The sequence below is a fragment of the Diceros bicornis genome, chromosome 29 (genome assembly GCF_020826845.1).
Source record: "Diceros bicornis minor isolate mBicDic1 chromosome 29, mDicBic1.mat.cur, whole genome shotgun sequence".
NCBI lineage: Eukaryota > Metazoa > Chordata > Mammalia > Perissodactyla > Rhinocerotidae > Diceros > Diceros bicornis.
The window spans coordinates 31,799,912-31,822,942 of NC_080768.1; the positions used below are offsets into that span (position 1 = coordinate 31,799,912).

The 23,031-nt window shown below is 36.1% G+C and overlaps 1 long non-coding RNA gene across 2 annotated transcripts in view; it reads left to right on the top strand.

Moving 5' to 3' along the window:
- Positions 1–503: 503 nt before the first annotated feature.
- LOC131394021 (uncharacterized) overlaps positions 504–23,031 on the top strand; it is a 141,045-nt gene continuing 118,517 nt past the window's right edge. For both annotated transcript variants that reach the window (XR_009216039.1, XR_009216038.1), the window contains exons 1-2: positions 504–649; positions 5,415–5,592. This is a non-coding gene — a long non-coding RNA (uncharacterized LOC131394021). The remainder of the gene's footprint in view (positions 650–5,414; positions 5,593–23,031) is intronic.

The window sequence follows — 23,031 nt, forward strand, 5'->3', positions numbered from 1 at the left end:
CCCAGCATGGCAGGTTGTTAGGCTCAGGTCCTTACAATTGCTGTAAGCCTCTAGCCTATTTGGTCTCTTGTCAGCTCTCTGAGGATTGCAGCTGGGTGGGGCTGGCCTCAGGCACAGGAGCACAGAATTGTTTCAGGTTTTGGAAGGTGGGGCAAACCCTCTATGTGGGTCTTTAAGAAGCACAAGTCTTGTGCAGCTGACAAGCCCTGCCACCCACACGTCCACACACACAGTCAACACAGTCCTGCCCCGTGTGCGCGCCCCGAACTCCCCAAGTAGACCCATTCTCTCCACGGTGGGAGCCCCACACTCTGCCACCGCCCCACACTCTCCACCCACTCCTTGTGCACACCCTGCCCCACTAAAGTCGGCTCAGTTGCCAGGCTGCAGAGTCTATGCAGGCCCACAAGTTGCCTGAGGGCTTGTTGTTTGGTGGGGCCAGTCTCTAGGGTGGGCTGCCTGCCCTGGCTGAGCTGGATTAAATTGGCGCTCTAGCAGTTGGGGCTGACCTGGGCTAGTAGGACCCAGGGAGAACTCCAATGGCATCTGTGTCAGCATGCCCATACCAGGCCACAACAACGGCCACTGCCAATGTCCTAGTCCCCGGAGAGGTCTCACCCCTCACGGAGATGCACTCAGGGCCTATTAGGTGAGTCTTTTTTCAGCACAGCACTATGCACCTTTCTTTCTGGTGATTTTAGGGTGCTTTCTGAAACGTGTGAGTTTGTGCACGGACCCTTTAAGAGCTGGTTTTAGTTTCTTTGTGAACCGGGTTTTCTGGGGGTGCTCCCCAATGCTTTAGTAGCAGGCAAAGGCAGATATTATGCCGCTGGTCTCGATTGTGCTGGGTCCACAAAATGCCCACAGCTGGGGCGCTCCCCGGCTCAGGACCCCGCGCCTCCAGGGAGGCTGCGTACCTGTGAGCTGCTCCCGGCCGCCGTGAAGCTGGCGGCTTGTGAAGGCGGCATTTTTCCTCTCCAGAAGGGAGTCTCTGCCTCTTCTACCTCAGTTAGGATTGTCCGTTGTTGCAGGAGTTCCTCTTATCCAATTTTCAGTTCTGTTTCAGGGGTAATTTTTCCACGAGTAGTTGTAAATTGGCTGTGTCCACGGGAGGAGGTGAGTTCCGAGTCTGCCTACACCGCCATCTTGACTTCCCCCGTTCATAATATTCTTACTCTCCTTTTAATATCTGCAGAATCTGCAGTGTTATCAACTCGCTCATTCCTGACACTGATTATCTGTATCTTATCTCTTTTTTTTCCTAATCAGACAGGCTAGAAGTTTATCAATTTTATATTTCTTCTCAAAGATACAGCTTACAATTTAATTGATTTTCTCTATTGTGCTTCTATTTCATTGATTTTCTCTTGATTTTCATTATTTCCTTTTTCCTGCTTACTTCACATTTAATTTATTCTTAACTTTGTAATGTCTTAAAGTGGAAGAAAGATAATTCTTGTTTTCTAATATAGTCATTTAGTGCTAGAAATTTCACCCCAACTATCACTTTAGTGACATTCCACAAATTTTGATGTATGTTTTGTTTCCATTGATTCTGTGGAAAATATGTTTGAATACCTATTTTCTTTCTTCTTTAACTCATAGGTTATTTATAAGTGTGTTATTTAGTTTTCAAATATTAGAGGAGTTTAAAGAGATTGGTCTGTTATTGACGTCTAATATAATTCCATTGCAGTGAGAGAAGACACTTTGTATGACTTGAAATCTTTTACATTTACTGAGATTTGTTTTATGCCCAGAACATGGTCTATTACAGTAAATGTTCCAAATATACCTGAAAAGAATGTGCAGTCTGGTGTTTTGAATTTTAGTGTTCTATAAATTTCAATTAGATCAAGTTTTTGGATATTTTATTTAAGTCTCTGATTCCTTACTGAATTTTACACTACTTGTTCTATCAGTTACTGAGAGAGGAATATTGAAATCTGTAACTTTTAATTGTGGACTTATCTATTCTTGAAATTTTATACATTTTATTTTCACATATTTTAAAGCTGCTATTAGGTCCATAATTGTTAGGACTGTTATATTTTCTTTATGGATTTACCTCTTTAACAATATTATCTTCTTTATCTCTGGTAATCTTTCTTTTGAAATCTATTTTGTCTGATATTAATATAGTCACTCTACTTTCTTGGTTAATTACAGCATGGTATATCTTTTTCTGTCCTTTTCTTTTTAAACTATTGTGTTTTTATATTTTAAATGTGTTTCTTGTAGTTGGCATACAATTAGCTCTTACTTTTTTATCAAATGTGATAATCTCCATCTTTTAATTTGAATGTTTAGACCATTTACACTTAATGTGGTTATTGATATTTCTAGAATGAAATCTATCTTCTGACTCTTTGTTTGTATTGATAAATCTGTTCTTCTCCCCTTCTCCTTTTTTCTGCCTCATCTTGGATTAATACAGGATTTTTTTATTATTCCATTCTATCTCCTTTGTTAGGTTATTTGCTGTAATTCTTTACTTTGTCATTTTAGTGTTTGCTGTAGTGTTTATAGCAAACATTTTAATGTATTATAGCTTATTTTCAAATGATATTATTTCACTTCACATATAGCATGAGAAACATATAAAAATATAATTCCATTTTTCCCTCCTTTCATTTGTGCTATTGTTTTCAAATATTTCACTTTTATATATGCCATAAATTGTTCATATGTTATAAACTCCACATTTCATTATTATTATTCGTTTTTAAAAAATTAGGCTTTCAAGATATTTAAACAGTATTATTAAAATCTTATATATTTAACCATGTAGTTACCATATCCAGTGCATATAATTTCTCTGTGTAACTCCATATTGCCATGTTGTATCATGCTTTTTCTTTCTGAAGTGTTACCTTTAATTTTTCTTGTGGTGCACATCCTCCATTGAGTTGTTCTTTTAGCTTTTGTATACTTGAAAAAGTTTTGATTTTGACTTAATTTTCCCAAAATATTTTTGCTGGGTATAGAACTATAGGTTAACAGGGGGGTTTGTTCATTTATTTTTGTTTTCAGTATTTTAAAAATATTGGTACACTGTCTTCTGACATGTTTCGTTTTCTGATAAGAAATCTTCAGTTATCTTTATCTTTGATTATTTATCACTAATGTGTCTTTTTTCTTCTGGGTGCTTTTAATATTATCTCTTTATCATTGGTTTTGAGTAATTTTATTTGATGTGCATTGGTATAGATTTTCTCATGTTTCTTATGCTGGGGGATCATTGAGTTTTTTGAATCTCTTGATTTATAATTTTCATAAAATTTAGGGGAAACTGACAATCAATTTTCAAATATTTTTGTGACCCTCTCATAGTGACTCCAATTACATGTGAATTAGGGTACTTGAAGTTGTCCCAGATGTCACTGGTATTCTTCTAATTTTTTCAAGTTCTTTTCTTTCTTTGTGCTATATTTTGGACATTTTATATTTCTGTGTCTTCAGCTTCATTATTTTTTATTCTATATCATCTAATTGGCCATTAATTCCATTCAGTATATTTTTCATCTCCCACATTTTAGTTTTCACCTCTCAAGTTCAATTTGGGTCTTTCTAAAATATCTTCTGTGTCTCTACTTAATTTTTTGAACATACAGGATTCTGTTATAATAATTGTTTTAATATCTTTTTCTGCTATTCTAGCATATGCATGAGTTCTGGGTCAGCTTTGATGACTTATTTTTCTCTTCATTATAGGTTTCATTTTCTTGTTTCCTTTCATGCCTGGTAATTTTTGATTGATGCAATATGTTGTAGTTGTTATTTTCTTGGACGCTGCATCTTTTAATATTCTTTTATTTTTGAACTTCCTTTTTAAATTACTTGGAATGAGTAATCTTTCCTTTCATGTTTGATTTACCAGGCTTTACTAGAGTTCCAATTCTGCCCCAAGACTAAAGCAAAATGCTTCTGCGTGTTCAACGCAGTGACCCATAAATTTTGATGTTTCCCAGTATGGCTGGTGGGAATATGATGAGCACCAAGTTCTGATCTTCTCTAATCTTTTATAATGGTTCTTTTCCTGACCTTGAGTATTTCCCTCACACATATGACATATGCTGATCAGTACTTTGCTGCATACATGAAAGGGCTGATTAGTATCTTGCTGCATATCTGAGAACAACCTAATATAGTTTTCTCTGTAGCTCTCTCTTCTCTGGCACTTTGTCCTGTGAACTGTAAATATTTTTGTCTCACTGGATTTTCAACTGTGTCTCCTTAATTTAAGAATCCACTGGAGTCTGTCTAAGTTTCCCTCTCCCTCTACTACAGCCTGGCAACTCCATCAAGTCAATAAGCTGGGACAATCATAGTGTTCACTTCATTTTTTTTCTCTCTTTCTGAGATCACTGTCCTTCAGTGGTGCTCGTAAAACCCTATGATTTATAAAAGGCACATAGATTCATTACGCTGTTTTACATAGGAAAGAACCTAGGCTCAGAATAACTGATTTCTCTATTACTGCTAATGTGATTACAAAAGCACTTCCCACTATTTTACTTTGTCTTTTACAGAATATGTGTACTAGAATTGTCTCTAACTGTACTGTCCTATCTCAAGGAAATAGTTATGAAAAATTTCCTCTCTGAATTGGTGAGATAGAACAATATTCACCTCCAGTTCTGTGTATGCAATGATAATCAGCATGATATTATTGTTCATTCACCTAAAAATATTCCAAACTTTCTCTCCATAGTATTTTCATTTATTTTTAATTAAGGTTTGCTGTCATAGCTGAAAATACAAATTGTATTACACTCTCTAAAGCTTGATATAAAATCTTCTAATGTATATTCCAAAAATAAAACACCACAACAAAGGAAACAAAATACAAAGGAAAATAATCCAGAAATATGCTACTCACTTCTCTAGTCTTTTCCAATCCATTTCCAAAACATCTGTATCTTAGGCAGATAGAGATAGGTCATTGGTCAACTTTGGGCCCACAGTGCAGTGCAGGTTTCCAGGTATTTGTAATTGGTTTCAGATAACAATTCTAGAAAAAGGATATCATCTACCAAATTCAGCATTTTACTTGTTTTATTTTTTTTTAATTTTTTACCATCACCTGAAATTTTCAGAAAGAGAAGGGAGACCCGCTTGAAATACTGGACTTTAATAAATCTAAGTACACAGATGAACAATGAGCAGTCAGCTCCACTGCAATTCAAGGAAATTAAAATTTCCATGCAGGATCTGAGACAATGTACAATTTCTGAAGGTCAGGTACCACCTGGAATCGGTAAACAGAGAAGCGCAAACTTCAGCTTCATTAGTTCTTCATTGAGGATCTTTATTTCTGATCCCAAAAGAAAATGTATTTTTTAATAATTGTAATATTACTGACCTTTCCAACTGGCTGTTGATTGATTATATAACCTTTCACTCTGCTGTAGCATTGTGTGCCTTCAGCCCGGGTTCTGGACACCAATCTAACTCAATGAGAGGAAAGCATAGGGCTTGACCTATGGAAGAAGAATTATAAAACATTTGCGCTATTGGGAATGCCTGTGCTCCAAAAAGGATAAAAACGTAATTAACTATTGATCAAGGAAAAAAGTCAAGAACACAGAGGTAAGAGAATAAGTATTACTTTCTCTGTGGAATCCTTGTTACCCAGGTAACCATATCCTGATTTGGGTTTGTAGATTTCCAGATCTGAGTTTGGAAAAGAGAAAGAATTTCTTTTAAAAATATCTCTTTGGTTTTTACCTGTAAGAAAATTATCACAGAACATGTAACTGAAGAGCTGAAAAAAAGGTTTCCTAAAAAAGTAATTAGTGCTTGGAGGAAGAACTGATTGAAATAACTGAAAAAACAATTTTAAATAATAACATAACAAGTTAGAAGAGTTGTTTCAGTCAAGGCATTACGGGTCTGGCATCCTCTAACACATGTATAAAACAAAAGAAGAGAAAAAAAGATAAGGAGACACTAATTGATATTTACTCCTTTTAGAGCTTTAAACTTGCTCTTAACTCGATTTCTCTTGTATTTTCATATCTTATAGAAATCAATGACCAAATTTATACTGTTGTATCAGAGGTAATTTTGAATGGAGAATAATATCAAACACACATTATTTTATCTTTAGGATGGAGATATCCACGCATTGAATAAGATTTCCTGGTGAGCCTAAGCTACCATAAATAGTACCTCTTCCCCTGAGGGGTAGCAATTGGGATTGTAGGAATAGGCTATTAGGGGAAGAGGAAGGAAGATTAACCAGGTATGAGGTTGTTTTGTGAATCCATCTCTTTCTGTAATGTCAAAAGTCATTCTGTGTTTCAGAATCAAGCTTTTTATTTGAGATGAGGTATTTAAGGGATTCAGGAGAATTTAGAGTATCCATCTGGGGATCCTTTCACAACATTTCTTAGGAAATGCATGCTTTTCCTAATCCTGAATTCTGAGAAAAATCAATTGAGAAATCAGGAATTGGAAAAATACATCATAGTTCTCCTGTGAGAACTAAAACTAAACTATCAACATAGAAATGTTAATAGCTTTGAAAGAATCCACTCATATCAAGTCAAAAACATAGTAAAAAAAAAAAAAATGCTGGCAGGAGAAGTAGAAGGTTACGGCCAACAGTCCTGGAAGCCAGGACAGGAACTGGTAGGAGAGAAGTGGTCAGGATGGTGTCCCTCACTCTCACTTGTGGCCACTAGTATGTTACAAGTGTGTGTTGTGGCCCCGCCTCCTGCTAACAGTGATGCATCCGTTCTTGAAAATAAAATACATATTAATAAGTTTATACTCATAGTATGCTTCATACTAATCCCATAAATGGTGTTCCAAGAAATAACAAGTTTGGAAGCAAAATAAATCTTAAATTAACATTTTTGACACAAAATTATGTATAGTGATGTTATCCTTCCAAAAAAAAAAAAAAATACTAACATTGTATTGTTTGAATACCATGCAAAAATGTTCACTGGCATTCTCCAGTTTTGAGTGTTTACTACATACTTCTCTTTTTTTAAAACACAGTAGCAGAAGAAATGAAAAGGGAAGATGTGTACATGAAACAAGAATTTGATTTAAAATCTGAGTTAGTAAAAACAATATCAGTTATATGAAACAACTTCTATCCTAATGCCCATGAAGCATGAAGGTATTTTGGACACTCAATAGTTCAACCAGTTTCGCTGCAAACTGGAAGGCATTTTTCTCTATCTAGAATTTTTGTCAAGATCAAAACTATAAGATAGGGCAATCAATGCTTTGGATGTTTTAAAATTTCATTTTAGGAATGATAATTTTTTGTGTTGTTACTTTTCAATTTTTAAAATGATTTTTAGTTGGCACTTTATAATCATGTTTCCTTATTATAATATTTTCTGTTATAATATATTTATATTAGGTACAGATCACTTGTACATGATACTGAAATTCATAATCTTATCAAAATACATTGGTTGACGACAAAAAATGTCATGTATTTATTAATACTGTGTATTTTTACAGAACAGACTGAAACTTTTTATCAGAAAAACAATTCATTCTGTATTATTATGATCATTCATTATTATTTAGAAATACATATAAAATGTACACAAAGTATAGAATAACATGATTTTCGAGACTTCTCAAGAAATCCCTGGAATTTTGATTTCTTGTCTAAAATTCCAAGGATTAATACTTGTTAGAGATTTGCAAACACTGGGGAAGTTTTAATTATAACTTTTTTAAAAAATCTACCCAACTTCTCTTTCTATCTTCTGGTAATAGTGCCTTCGCCTTCATTTGAAGACCTGTCTTCACTCCTCATTACACATTGTTCCAAAACCCCTATAATCATACTTTCTGTGGCTACAAAGCTGAGCATGAGATCTCGGCTCGACTGCTCAAGAGTTCTTCTCTGGAATTTTCTGAACTTGAGGCAGAGGTATAGTTGTCTCTTCCAACTTTTTTTCTCCTATGCTCTAGTTTGTCCATAAACTCAGAGTTCTGGAGACCATGGCCATTGGCCATAAGGAAAGGTTGGAGAGAGAGATCAACACAATGACAGAAGCTGTGACAAGAAATGGGAAAAGAGAGAATATGAAGATAGACTAGAAATTCCTGATACTGTTTGAGATTATGGATTCAGTGGAGCATGAGATCAGTTGCATCCCTTACTTTGTAGATTCCAAATTCCTGTACTGTTTGAGATTATGTATTCAGTTGAGCATGAGATTTATTGCTTCCCTTACTTTGTAAGGTATGACAGTGTTTCTTGTCTCTCTCTTTTTTTTTTTTGAGGAAGATTGGCCCTGAGCTAACATCTGTTGCCAATCTTCCTCTTTTTCTTTTTCTTTCTCCCCAAAACCCCAATACATAGTTGTATATCCTAGTTGTAGGTCTTTCTAGTTCTTCTATGTGGGACACCACCTCAGCAAGGCTTGATGAGCAGTGAGTATGTCCGCACCCAGGACCCGAACCGGCAAAACTCCAGGCTGCTGAAGCAGAATGCACCAACTTAATTGCTATGCCAACAGGCTGGCCCCTCTAGTCTATTCTCTTGTTGTTGAATTCAAACTAGTTTGAGTTAAGTTTCTGTCATTTGCAGGTGAAAGGGAACTAACAAATTGTCTCAGTCCACTCTGCCTGCCATAACAAAACACCACAGACTGGATGGCTTAAACAACAGGAAGTTATTTCTCAGAACTCTGGAGGCTGAGGAGTCCAAGGTCAAGGTGCTGGCAGATTCGGTTCTTGGTGAGGTCTTCTTCCTGGCTTGTAGGTGGCCTTCTCACTGTGTCCTCACATAGCAGAGAGAGGAAGCTCTGGTGTCTCTTACTCTTCTTATAAAGGTGCTCATCCCATCATGGGGCCTCCTCATGGCCTCATCAAAAGCTAATTACTTCCCAAAGGCCTCAGCTCCTAATACCATCGATTAGCAGACTTTTGGCGCCCACCAAATGTCTTATGGATGTTTTAGACAGGACCAAATGTCCTGCAAGGATACCATCACATTGGAGGTTAGGACTTCAACATATGAATTTTGAGAGGACAGAAATATTCAGTCCATAACGTGAATGTTAAGCATTTCTCTCACAGAGACAGCTTTTTGACTACTCAAGACCTGAGGGATTTATAGTTTATAAGCAATACCTTTCCAAGTTAAACATGTTTGGAAATGCATTAGTAAATAATTTCTCCCTATTTAGATTCATGAACTCTTACTAATCCTGCCTGGCCTTTCCCAGTACTCTTGATAATATTTGTAATATAGGAAATGTTACTTTTATCACTTAATTTTTTGCATATTTTTAATTAAACACAACCAATATTGATTTAGTTTTCTGAGTTAAAAAAAAAAAAACCTGGCTTATCCTCTTCCACAATACACCGTCTTGTGCTTGTTCTATAATTTAGCATGTAAAAAGTCTTTTCATTTGGGATTTCATACCCCACTTATTTGCCAATGATTATGACACAAGCTGCTGGATTTTCTTTACTTCCTTTTCTTTTTGAATTTAGGTGAAGAAAGTAAAGTTAATTAAACTCTGGTTCATGACCAATTATCATCCTTGTTCCCAGCAAGCACTCTCTTATTCATTTCCTCTTATTCACATTCCCCACTCTTTCTTCTTCCCCCAGTATAGGCAAGCATTTTAATGTATTTAATATGTACCTTTTAGTTTGTACTCACAATCACTTCTTTCTTGAATTTTGCCCACTTCTTCCACTTCCGTATTTGCTGCCGCCCACTGAGTCCATGAGCACCCCTATGCATCCTCCCTCTGAGGCCTGGGATTTTTCAATTCTCCCATCACACCACAAAGTGCCACACTAGAAGTCATGGGGTCTGACTTCCTGAGGAGCTAACTTCCTTCCTCAGCCTCAAAGTGAAATGGAGTTGTTTCCCTGTGGGGAGAATTTTGACTAGTGGAGACAGAAGATGAGAGACATAAATTCTCTCTCCATTCCACCCTCCTATGGACTCTTCCAAAGCACAGTTTCTCTATAGAGTCTGTCCAGAAATGTCTTACATAGCCAAGCATATGCACAACACACATGGAGACAAGCTGCATCTTTCCGTAGTTCATCATAAAGCAGTGGCCAGAACAGTAATGCACCACTCTGCTTTAGCATCCCATCTCCACCTCACTTCTGTTTTCTCAGATTGCACCTTCCAATAAAGAATTAGCACTTATGACTTGCTTCTGGCTCTGTTCCGTTTTGCAAGATTCTCAAACTGAGATAGTATGAATTATGCATTCTTGCAAACTATGAATTTATATTTTGTGTCAATTCATAAAATTTTATAAAATTCATGAAATTTTATTTACATAATGGCATTCTGTTTCTTACTTTTTCTCATTCAACACTTGATTTTTAATATCTGTCCACGTTGCTGTATTCTATAAGTTTTCTGTTGCTTCTAACTGGTGCATAGGACTCTGGTTTGCATCCACTACATTTTACACACACCCTCTCCCGGTGATGGAAGCAAGATTTCCTCTTCCAAATTGCCACCACAAATAACACTGTGATGAACATCCTCAAACTAGTCCCTTCATATATCTATGAAAATTTTTCCTAAGGTTTATATAGGAGTAGAATCGCTGGATTCCCAGTTCTGTGTATGTTTAGTTCAATGAATATTATCAGAGAGTTCCCCCACATTGTCTGATGGAGACATCAGTCTACATGTCCACTGGCAATGTAGGAGAGTTCCAGTAGTCACACATTACTGCCAACTCTAGAGAGTATCAACTTTTCTAATATAAAGTAATATTCTGTTGTTGGTTTCACTACATTTTTCTTATTGTTAATGAGATTGGATATTTCATTAACATGTTAGCTAATTGGAATTCCTCTTATATAAGTTGTGTCTTTATATAGTTTTGTATTTTGCCTAATTATTCTATTGAGGTGCCTTTTTTAATGTTGATATGAAAAATTTCTTCATCTCTTCTGTCAGTTTTATACACAACATACACTGTCACCTGTCTACTAACTTGATTCAAGGCTTCCTTTATTGAACAGAAGAAATATGTATTTAATATTTATTAATGGTTTTTGTGGTGTGATAGCTAACTTTTTTTTATTGTTGAATACTATTGTATTGTATGGATGAACCATAGTTTGTTTATTCATTCACCTATTGAAGTATATCTTAGTTGCTTCCAATTTTGGAAATATGAATAAAGTTGCTGTAAATATTAGTGTGCAGGTTTTGTGTGGGCATAAATTTTCAAATCATTTATATAAATACATAGGAGCATGATTACTGGATCACATGGAACAACTATGTCTGGCTTTGTAAGAGGTAGTCAAACTATCTTTCAAAGTGGCTATACCATTTGGCATTCCTATCAGCAATGAATGAGAGTTCTTTTTGGTGTGCATCCATGTCAGCAATTTGTATTGTCAGAATTTTTTTTGGATGATAACCATTGTAATAGTTTGTAGTTATATCTCATTGTTGCTTTAACTCATAAATCCCTAGTGATACAAGATGCTGAGTATCTTTTCATATGCTTATTTGTCATTTGTTTATCTTCTTGGGTGATTTGTTCAGATTTTTTGCCCATTTTTAAATTGCGTTGTGTGTTTTCTTATTGTTGAGTTTTAAGAGTTCTTTGCATATTTTGGATACAAGTCCTCTATCAGATATGTTTTGCAAATATTTCATCTTACCTGTGCCTCATCTATTCCTTCACTTAGCATTGTCTTTCACAGAGTAGAATTTTTTTACTTTTGATAAATCTAACATCAATTTTTGCCTTTATGGATCATACTTTCGATGTTATATCTAAAAGCTTGTCACCAAACCCAAGGTCACCTATATTATCTCCTGGAAATCTTTTTTGTTTGTTTTGTTTGCTTTGTTTTTATTTATTTATTTTTTAATTGAGGTACCATTGGTTTATACCATTACATAAATTTCAGGTGTACATCATTATATTTCCATTTCTGTGTGGAGTACATCATGTTTATCACCCAAAGACTAATTACAATCCATCCCCACACACATGTGTCTAATCACCTTTTTCACCTTCCACCCTCCCCGCTTCCCCTCTGGTATGGCAAATCCAATCTCTGTCTCTATGTGTTTGTTTTTTTGTTGTTTTTATCTTCTACTTATGAATGAGATCATATGGTATTTGACTTTCTTCCTGTGACTTATTTCTCAATGTAATAACCTCAAGGTCCATCCATGTTGTCACAAAAGGCTGGATTTCATTGTTTCTTATGGCTGAGTATTATTCCATTGTGTATATTTACCACATCTTCTTTATCTATTCATTCCCTGATGGGCACTTAGGTTGCTTCCAAGTCTTGGCTATTGTGAATAATGCTGCAATGAACACAAGAATGCATGTCTCTTGATGCATTTGTGTTTTCACGTTCTTTGGATAAACACCCAGCAGTGGAATAGCTGGATCGTATAATAGTTCTATTCTTAATTTTTTGAGGAATCTCCATACTGTTTTCCATAGTGGTTGCACAGTTTGCACTCCCACCAGCAGTGTATGAGTTCCCTTCTCTTCACATCCGCTCCAACGCTTGTTTCCTGATTTGTTAATTATACCCATTCTGACAGCAGTGAGGTTATATCTCATTGTAGTTTTGATTTATATTTACCTGATAGTTAATGATGTTGAACATCTTTTCATGTGCCTGTTGGCCTTCTGTATATCTTCTTTGGAGAAATGTCTGTTCAGGTCTTTTGCCCATTTTTTAATTGGACTGTTAGTTTTCTAGTTGTTGAGATGCATGAGTTCTTTATATATTTTTGAGATTAACCCCTCAACAGATATATGGTTTGCAAATATTTTCTCCCAATTGTTAGGTTGTCTTTTCATTTTGTTGATGGTTTCCTTTGCTGTGCAGAGCTTTTTAGTTTGATCTAGACCCATTTGTTTATTTTTTCTATAGTTTCCCTTGCCCAGTCAGACATGGTTCTTGAAAATATCTTGCTAAGACTGATGTCAGTGAGCATACTGCCTGTGTTTTTTTCTGAAGTTTCATGGTTTCAGGTGGTACATTCAAGTCTTTAATCCATTTTGATTTAATTTTTGTCTATGGTATAAGATAAGGGTATACTTTCATTCTTTTGCATGTGGCTGTCAAGTTTTCCCAACACCATTTATTGAAGAGACTTTCCTTTCTCCATTGTATGTTCTGAGTTTCTTTGTCGAAAATTAGCTGTGCATAGATGTGTGGGTTTATTTCTGGGCTCTCGATTCTGTTCCATTGATCTGAGTGTCTGTTTTTGTGCCAGTAACATGCTATTTTGATTACTATAGCTATGGAGTATATTTTGAAATCAGGGAATGTGATACTTCCAGCTTTGTTCTTTTTTCTCATGATTCTTTTGGCTATTCAGAGTCTTTTGTTGTTCCATATAAATTTGAGGATTCTTTGCTCTGTTTCTGTGAAAAGTCTCATTCAAACTTTGATAGAGATTGCAGTGAATCTGTAAATTGCTTTAGGAAGTATGGACATTTTAATGACACTAATTCTTCCAATTGAAGAGCATGGAATATCTTTCCAGGTCTTTGTGTCATCTTCTATTTCTTTTAACAATGTTTTATAGTTTTCAGTGTACAGGTCTTTCACCTCTTTGGTTAAGTTTATTCCTAGGTATTTTAGTCTCTTTTTGTGATTGTAAATGAGACTGTATTCTTGACTTCTCTTTCTGCTAGTTCATTATTAGTGTATAGAAATGCAACTGATTTTTGTATGTTGATTTTGTATCCTGCAACTTTACTGAATTTATTTATTATTTCTAAAAGTTTTTTGGTGATTCTTTAGGATTCTATCTATATAAAATCATGTCATCTGCAAATAGTGACAGTTTCCCTTCTTCCTTTCCAATTTGGATCCCTTTTATTTCTTTTTCTTGCCTGATTGCTCTGGCTAGGACTTCCAATTCTATGTTAAATAAAAGTGGTGAAAGTGGGCATCCTTATCTGGTTCCTGTTCTTAGGCTGATAGCTTTCAGTTTTTCTCCATTGAGAATCATATTAGCTGTGCGTTTGTCATATATGGCCTTAATTACGTTGAGGTACTTTTCTTCTATACCCATTTTATTCAGAGTTATTATCATAAATGGATGCTGTATCTTGTCAAATGCTTTCTCTGCATCTATTGAGATGATCATGTGATTTTTATTCTTAATTTTGTTAATGCGGTGTATCACATTGATTTATTTGTGGACATTGAGCCATCCCTGCATCTCTGAAACAAATTCCACTTGTTCATAGTGTATGATTTTTTTTCATTTTTTTGTGAGAAAGGTTAGCCCTGAGCTAACATGTGTTGCCAATCCTCCTCTTTTTGCTGAGATGTCTTGGCCCTGCACTAACATCTGTGCTCATCTTCCTCTACTTTATATGTGGGACGTCTGCCACAGCCCGGCTTGATAAGTGGTGCGTAGGTCCATGCCTGGGATCCAAACCTGTGAACCCCAGGCTGCTGAAGCGGAGTGTATGAACCTAAACACTACGCCACCAGGCCTTCCCTGGTGTATGATCTTTTTAATGTATTGTTGTATTTGATTTGCTAGTATTTTGTTGAGGATTTTTGCATTGATATTCATCAGTGATATTGGCCTGTAATTTTCTTTTTTTGTGTTATCCTTCTCTGATTTTGGTTTCAGGATAATGTTGGCTTTGTACAATGAGTTAGGAAGTTTCCATCTTCAATTCTTTGGAAGAGTTTGAGAAGGTGAGGTATTAAATCTTCTTCGAATGCTTGGTGGAATTTACCAGGGAATCCATCTGGTCCTGGACTGTTATTTTTTGAGGAGTTTTTGATTACTATTTTGATCTCCTTACTGGTGATTGCTCTATTCAAATTATCTACTTCTTCTTGATTCAGTTTTGGAAGGTTGTATAGTTCTAAGAATTTATCCATTTCTTCCAGATCATCCAATTGGTTGGCGTATAGCTTTTCATAGTATTCTGTTATAATCTTTTGTATTTCTGAGGTTTCCATTGTAATTTCTCCTCTTTTACTTCTGATTTTATTTATTTGAGCCTTCTCTCTTTTTTTCTTGATGAGGCTAGCTATAGGCTTGTCAATTTTGGTTATCTTTTCAAAGAACCGTCTCTTAGTTTCGTTGATTTTCTCTCTCTCTCTCTTTTTTTTTTTTTTTGGTCTCTATTTCATTTAGTTGTGCTCTGATTTTTATTATTTCCTTCCTTCTATTGATTCTGGGCTCTGTTCTTCTTTCTCTAGTTCCTTTAGTGTGCACTGTTAGATTGTTTATTTGAGATTTTTCTTATTTGCTGAGGTAAGGCTGTATTGCTATAAACTTCCCTCTTAGAACTGCTTTTGCTGTATCCCATAAATTTTGGCATGTTGTATTTTCATTTTCATTTGTCTCCAGGTATTTTTTTATTTATTCTTTGATTTCTTCATTGACGCAATTGTTGTTCAGAAGCATTTTGTTTAATCTCCATATACTTGTGGCTTTTCCAGTTTTCTTGGTTAGTTGATTTCTAGTTTCATACCATTGCAGTCAGAAAAGATGCTTGCTATTATTTCAATCTTTTTAAATTTATTGAGACTTGTTTTGTGGCCTAATATATGATCTATGTGCATTTGAAAAGAATGTATATTCTGTGGTCTTTGGATAGAATGTTGTGTATGTATCTACCAAGTCCAACTGGTCTAATGTGTCATTTAAGGCCAACATTTCCTTATTGATCTTCTGTTTGGATGATCTATCCATTGGTGTAAGTGGAGTGTTAAATTCCCCTACTATTATTGTGTTGCTCTCTATTTCTTCTTTTATGTCTGTTAATAATTGCTTTATATATTTAGGTGCTCCTACGTTGGGTGAATATATATTTACAAGTGTTCTATCCTCTTTTTTTTTTTTTGCTGAGGAAGACCGGCTCTGAGCTAACATCTATTGCCCATCTTCCTCCTTTTTTTCTCTTCTTCTCCCCAAAGCCCCAGTATAGTTGTATGTCATAGTTGCACATCCTTCTAGTTGCTGTATGTGGGACGTGGCCTCAGTATGGCCAGAGAAGCAGTGTGTCTGTGCACGTCCAGGATCTGAACCTGGGCTGCCAGTAGCGGAGTGCGCGCACTTAACCGCTAAGCCACGGAGCCGGCCCTACAAGTGTTATATCCTCTTATTGGATTGTTCTCTTTATCATTATGTAGTGCCCTTCTTTGTCTCCTGTTACAGTTTTTGTTTTACCGTCTATTTTGTCTGAGATAAGTAATGCTAACCCAGCTTCCTTTTCATTGCTATTTACGTGGAGTGTCTTTTTCCATCTCTTCACTTTAAGTTTGTGAGTGTCTTTAGGTCTGAAGTGTGCCTTTTGAAAGCAGCATATATATGGGTTTTGTTTTTTTACCCAATCAGCCACTCTATGCCTTTTGATTGGAATGTTTAGTCCATTGACAAAGTAGCTATTGATAAGAATGTACTCATGACCTTTTTGTTACTTTTTCTCTGAGTGTTTTAGTAGCCCTTCTCTGTTCTTTTCTTATTCTCTTGTTCTCTTGTGGTTTGATGGCTCTCTTTAGTATTATGTTTGGGTTCCTTTCTCTTAATTTTTTGTGTATTTATTATATGTTTCTGGTTTGTGATTACCATGAGATTCATATATAATAACTTATATATATAGCAATCTATATTAAGTTGATGGTCTCGTTAGTTTGACCTCTTGATAAAAGCTCTACTCTTTTATTCCCCTCATTCCAGATGTTATGTTTTTGATATCATATCTAACCTCTTTTTTTGTGAATATGTATCTGTTACCCTTTTATCATGGAAATAGATAATTTTAGTACTTTTGTCTTTTGACCTTCATATTAGCTTCATAGGTGGTTGATCTGCTACCTTTGTTGTATATTTGCCTTTACCAATGATTTTATTGCTTTTTTTTGATAATTTTATTATTCCTATTTGTGGTCCTCTTTTCCACTTAAACAAGTCCTTTTAGCATTTCTTGTGAAGCTGCTTTCTTGGTGATAAACTCTTTTAGTTTTTGCTTGTCTAGGAAACTCTTTGTCTCTCCTTCCATTCTGAATGATAACCGTGCCAGGTAGAGTATTCTTGGTTGTCGGTTTTTTCCTTTCAGCACTTTACATATATCATACCACTCCCTCCTAGCCTGTAAAGTTTCTGCTGAAAAGTCAGCTGATAGCCTTATAGGGTTTCTTTTGTATGTAACTTGTTGCCTTTCTCTTGCAGATTTTAGGATTCTCTCTTTATCTTTAATCCTTGACATTTTAATTATAATATGTCTTGGTGTGGGCCTCTTTGGGTTTATCTTGTTTTGTGCTCTCTGTGCTTCCTGTACCTGGATGTCTGTTTCCATCCTTAGGTTTGGAAACTTTTCAGCTATTATTTCTTCAAATAGATTCTCTGCCTCTTTGTCTCTCTCTTCTCCTTCTGGGACACCTATAACATGGATGTTAGTGTGCTTGATGTTGTCCCAGAGGTCTCTTAGACTGTCCTCATTCTTTTTAATTCTTTTTTCTTTTCAGGTTGAGTGACTTCCTCTAGTCTCGTCCAGCTTGCTGATCCGTTCTTCCATATCATCTACTCTGCTATTGAGTCCCTGTAGTGAATTTTTCATTTCCATTATTGTATTTTTCATTTCTGGTTGGTTCTTTTCTGTATTTTTCAATTCTTTGTTGAAGTTCTTGCTGAGTTCATCCATTCTTCTCTCAAGATCAGTGAGCATCTTTAGGACTCTGTTTGAACTCTTTGTCAGGTAGATTGTTTATTTCCATTTCATTTGGTTCTTTATCTGGGGTTTTGTCCTGTTTCCTTACTTGGAACGTATTCCTTTGTCTCCTCATAATGCCTCTTTCTCTGTGCTTATACCCATGTATTAGGTAGGTCAGCTACGTCTCCTGATCTTGGAGATGTGGCCTTATGTAAGAGGTGCCTTATGAGACCCAGTGTGCTTCCCTCTCATCACCAGTTCCAAATGGTCCAGGAGTGTTGCCTGTGTGGGTTACATGTGTCTTTCTGTTATGGCAGGGTTTCTATTGCTGCAGATGCCTGGGAAGGCTAGGCTGTCTCCCTGGCCAGCTGGTTGTAATAATCAGCTGTGTGTTGCTGCTATGGTCCCTTCAGTCACTTTTTCTGGCATGAGGAGCCCCAGCACAGTTGGCTGCAAGGTCTAATAGCACATTCCTGCCGTAGTTTTCCTGTTAAATGAGTAGACCCCCAGTATGGCCAGTTGCTAGGCTCAGAGGCTTACAGTTGCTGCAGGCCTCCAGCCTGCAAGCCTGTTGTCAGCTCTGTCAAGGTTGCAACTGAGTGGGGCCATCCACAGGCATGGGAGCATCCAATTGTTTCAGACTTTGAAAGGTGGAGCTGATCCCGTATGTGGCTGTTTGAGAAACAAATCTTCTGCAGCTGATAAGCCCCATGACTCTCAGGGCCACATATCCTGTAACACAGTCCTGCTCCATGAGCACAACCTGACCTACTGAAGCAGACCCAGCTGCCCAGCTGCAGAGACCCCACACACTCCACCAATTTTGGGCCACTCTGAACACACACCCTGCCCCACAGAATTGGACCCACTTGCCCAGCTGCAGAGGTTCAAGGCACCCCACCTATGTGGGCCCGCAAATTGCCCAAGGTCTTGCTGTTGTGTGGGGCCAATCCCTATGGCAGGCTTCATGCCCTTGCTCAGCTGGATTAAATTCATGCTCTAGTGGTTGGGACAGACCTGTGTGCTAACAGGTCAGGGGAAGAACTTCAATGGCCTCTTCCAGTGTCTGTGTCAGCATGCCTGTAGTAGGTCACAATAATGGCTGCTGCCAATGTCTCATTCCCTGGAGAGGTCTCACCTCTCACTGGGATACACCCAGAGCCTATGAGGTGAGTCTCCTCTCACCAAAGGACAGCACACTTTTCTTTCTGGTGATTTTAGGTTGCTTTCCAAAATGAGTGAATTTCTGCATGGACCCTTTAAGTTCAGGCTTTTCATTCCCCTTGTGTCTGACAGATTTTCTGGGGGTATTCCCTCTCATCGTTTTTTTTTTTTTGTAAGGAGGACTAGCCCTGAGCTAACATTGATGCCAATCCTCCCCTTTTTTCTTGAGGAAGATTGGCCCTGAGCTAACATCCGTGCCCATCTTCCTCTACTTTATATGGGATGCCGCCACAGCGTGGCTTAACAAGCGGTGCGGCAGTGCACGCCCAGGATCTGAACCTATGAACCCCAGGCCACTGAAGCGAAGTATGCACACTTAACTGCTTGTGCCACTGGGCCAACCCCTCTCTCTCATTGTTAATAGCCAGCAAAGCCAGGTATTATGACACTTGTCTCAGTTGTGCTGAGTCCAAAAGATGCTTATTGTGGTAAATTTCCCTTACTCAAATCCCCCACTCCTCCAGGGAAGGCTTTGTACCTTAAGATTGCTCTTGGCCAGCCATGAAACATTGTGGCTAGAACGTGGCTTTTTTCTCTCCAGAAAGGAATTTCTGCCTCTTCCAGCTCAGTCAGCATTGTCCCTTGTTGTGGGGCTTCTTTATATCCAGTTTTCAGTTCTCTCTCAGGGGTAACTGTTCCAAGAGCAGTTGTAAATTTATTGCATCTGTGGGAGAAGGTAAGTTCAGAGTCTGCCTACACTACCATCTTGACACTGTATCCTGGAAATCTTATAGTTTCAATTTTTCATTTAGGTCTATGATTAATTTTGTGTTAATTTTTACTCAAAGATGTAAGTTTTATGTCTAAGTTCATGTTTTTGCATTTAGTTGTCCAATTGTTCCAGTACCATTGTTGAAAAGACAACTCTGTTTCTATTGAATTTCTTTCACTCCTATGTCAAAGAATAGTTTACTATATTTGTGAGGATCTATTTCAGGGTTCTTAATCATGTTCCATTGATTCATGTGTCTATTATTGCACCAGTACAGCACTATTTTGATTACTTTAGTTGTACGGTAAGGATTGAAATTGGGTAATCCTCCTACTTTTTTCTTGTTTTCAGTATGGTGTAGGTATTCTAGATCTTTTGCTTTTTCATATCAACTTTAGAGTCACTTTGTTGATATCTACAAAATAGGTGGCATTTTAATTGGGATTGTTTTTAATCTATAGAAGAGATTGGTAGAATTGGTACCTTACCGATATTGAGTCTTCCAAGCTATGAAAACAAAATATTGCTCCATTTATTTAGAGCTTTGATTTCTTTCATCAGTTTTGTAGTTTTCCACATATAGGTCCTATAAATATTTTATTAGGTTTATACCCAAGTTTTCATCTTTTGGGTGCTGTTGTTAATTTTTTATTTAAATTACAATTTTTCAATGCAAGTATGTAAGAAAACAATTAACTTTGTACATTAATCTTGTATCTTGTGAGTTTGCTATACTATTATTAGTTCCAGTAGTTCTTCTGTTGATTCTTTGGGATTTTCTACATAGATAATCATGTTGTCTAAATAAAGGCAGTTTTATTTTTTCTCTTCTAATATGTATACATTTTATATCCTTTACGTGTCTTTTCACAGTAGTTAGGATTTCCACTAAGAATTGAGTAGGAGTGATGAAAAAGAATATCTTTTCTCCTCATCTTAGGGAAAAAGCACTCAGTTTCTCACCATTAAGTTTGATGTTAATTGTAGATTTTTTTGTAGATGTTCCTTATTAAGTTAATGAATTTCTGCTCTGTTCCTTGTTTGATGAGAATTTTTAACATGAATGGATATTTGATTTTATCAAAATGTTTTACATCTATTGATATGATCCTAATTTATTTTTCTTTATGCTGTTGATTTGGTGGATTACTTTGATTTTCTAATGCTGAGCCAGTCTTGCATACCTGAAATAAATCCCACTTGATTGTGGGGAATAATTATTTTTATACATTGTTGGATTCAACTTACTATTACTTTGTTGAGGATTTTTGCATCTATGTGTATGTTTAGTTTTCCTTTTTTGTAAGGTCTTTTTCAGGTTCGGTACTGGGTAACTCTAGCCTTATAGAAAGCTACTACTTTCCAGAAGAGATGGTGGAAGTTTGATAGTGTTTATTTCTTAAATGTTTGGTAGAATTCACCAGTGAACTCACTGTGTCTGATGTTTTCTGTTTTGGATTCAATTTCTTTCAGATATTGGTCTACTCAGATTACCTATTTCTCTTTATATGAGCTTTGCCTATTTCTGTCTTCAAAAAATTGATCCTTTTAATCTAAATTATCAAATTTGGGAGCATAGAGTTGTTTGTAGTATTCCTGATTATCTTTTAAATGTCCATGGGCTCCTTAGTGATTACTTTTTTTTCATTTATGATATTTGTCATTTGTGTCTTCACTCTTATTCTCTTGTTAGTCTGACTAGATGTCCTTCAGTTAATATTTCTCTTCAAAGAAGGGCAAAGGTAACAGCTTAAAGACACAAGTCTTGCTTTTATCTTTGGTGATTTTGTCTATTGTTTTCCTGTTTTCAAATTCATTGGTTTCTGCTATAATTTTTATTATTTCTTTTCTCCTACCTGCTTTAGACTTAAATTGCTCTTTCTCTACATTGCTAAACTAAAGTCTACGTTATTGATTTTAGATATTTCTAATTTATACATTTAATACTATACATTCCCCTCTAAGCACTGTTTTTACTGCATCTTACAAATTTTCATAAGTTGTATTTTAATTTTTATTTAGTTGTAAATTTTTAAATATTTTTCTTGAGATCTCATGACCCATGTGTTATTTAGAATTGTGTTGTTTAATTTCAAGTTATTTGGGAGATATTTCACCTATCTTTCTGTCACTGGTTTTTAGTTGAATTCCATTGTGCTTTGAGAATTTATTTTGTGTAACTTCTTCTCTTTAAGTTTGTTATGTGTCTTATATGGCCCAGTATGTTGTCTATCTTGGTGAATGGTCCAGGTGAGCTTGAAAAGAGTGTATATTCTGCTCTTGTTGGATGGAGTATTCTACAAATGTCAGTTGGAACAACTTGACTGTTAGTACTGCTCAGGTCAACTATATCTTGATTTTTTGCCTGCTGATCTATCAATTACTGAAAGAGAGGTATTAGAGTTTCAAATGATAGTAGTAGATTTGTGTATTTCTTCTTTCACTTATAAAACTTTTTGCCTGGCATATTTTTTGATGTTCTATTTTTAGATGCATACATATTTGGATTGTTATGTCTTCTTGGATAACTGACCCCTCCATCATTATGTAATGCCCCTCTTTCTCCTTCATAAATTTTCTTGTTCTGAAGGCTATTTTTTCCAAAATTAGTATAGTTACCCAGATTTCTTTTGATTACTATTAACATGGTATATCTTTCTCCATTGCTTTTCTCTTCTTTGTATATTTAAAGTGGGTTTCTAGTAGACAGCATCTAGTTGGGTTCTGTTTTCTTTTTTTTTTTTAAATCTGTTCTGGTAATCTCTTTTTTTTAATTTGCGTATTTACAGTATTGACTATAAAGTGATTATTCATATAGTTGGTGTGTTCATCTATTTAGGCTGCCATAGCAAAATACTACAGACTAGGTGGCTTTGCCACAAATATTTATTTTGTCACAGTTCTGAGGCTGGAAAATCCAAGATCGAAGTTCCAGCATGGTTGGATTTATGGTGAGATCTCTTCTCTTGTCTTTCGGAGGGCAATTTTGTTCTCACATGGCATTTCATCTGAGGGTGCTAGCTGTCTCTGATATCTCTTCTTGTAAAGACACTAATCCTTTCAGAATAGGACCACATCATCACGACCTCATTTACCCTTATTTCTCTCCTAAAAGCCCTATCTCCAAATATAGTCACATTGCGGATTTAGGGCTTCAACATACGAATATTGGGGGACACACTTCAGTCTATAGCATTTAGATTATTATCCATCATGTTAGTCTTTGTTTTCTATTGATGGTAGTTCTTTGTTTCTCCCAACACCACCACTTCCTTTCTGCCTTCTATGCATTTTATATGGTTCCATTTTGTCTCCTCTCTTAGTATATCAATATGCTTGTTTTTTAAAATTTTATTAATCATACCCTAGAATTTCTGATACACATTTTCAACTAATCAAGTCCACCTTCAAATAACATTATGTTACTTTGTTTGTGGT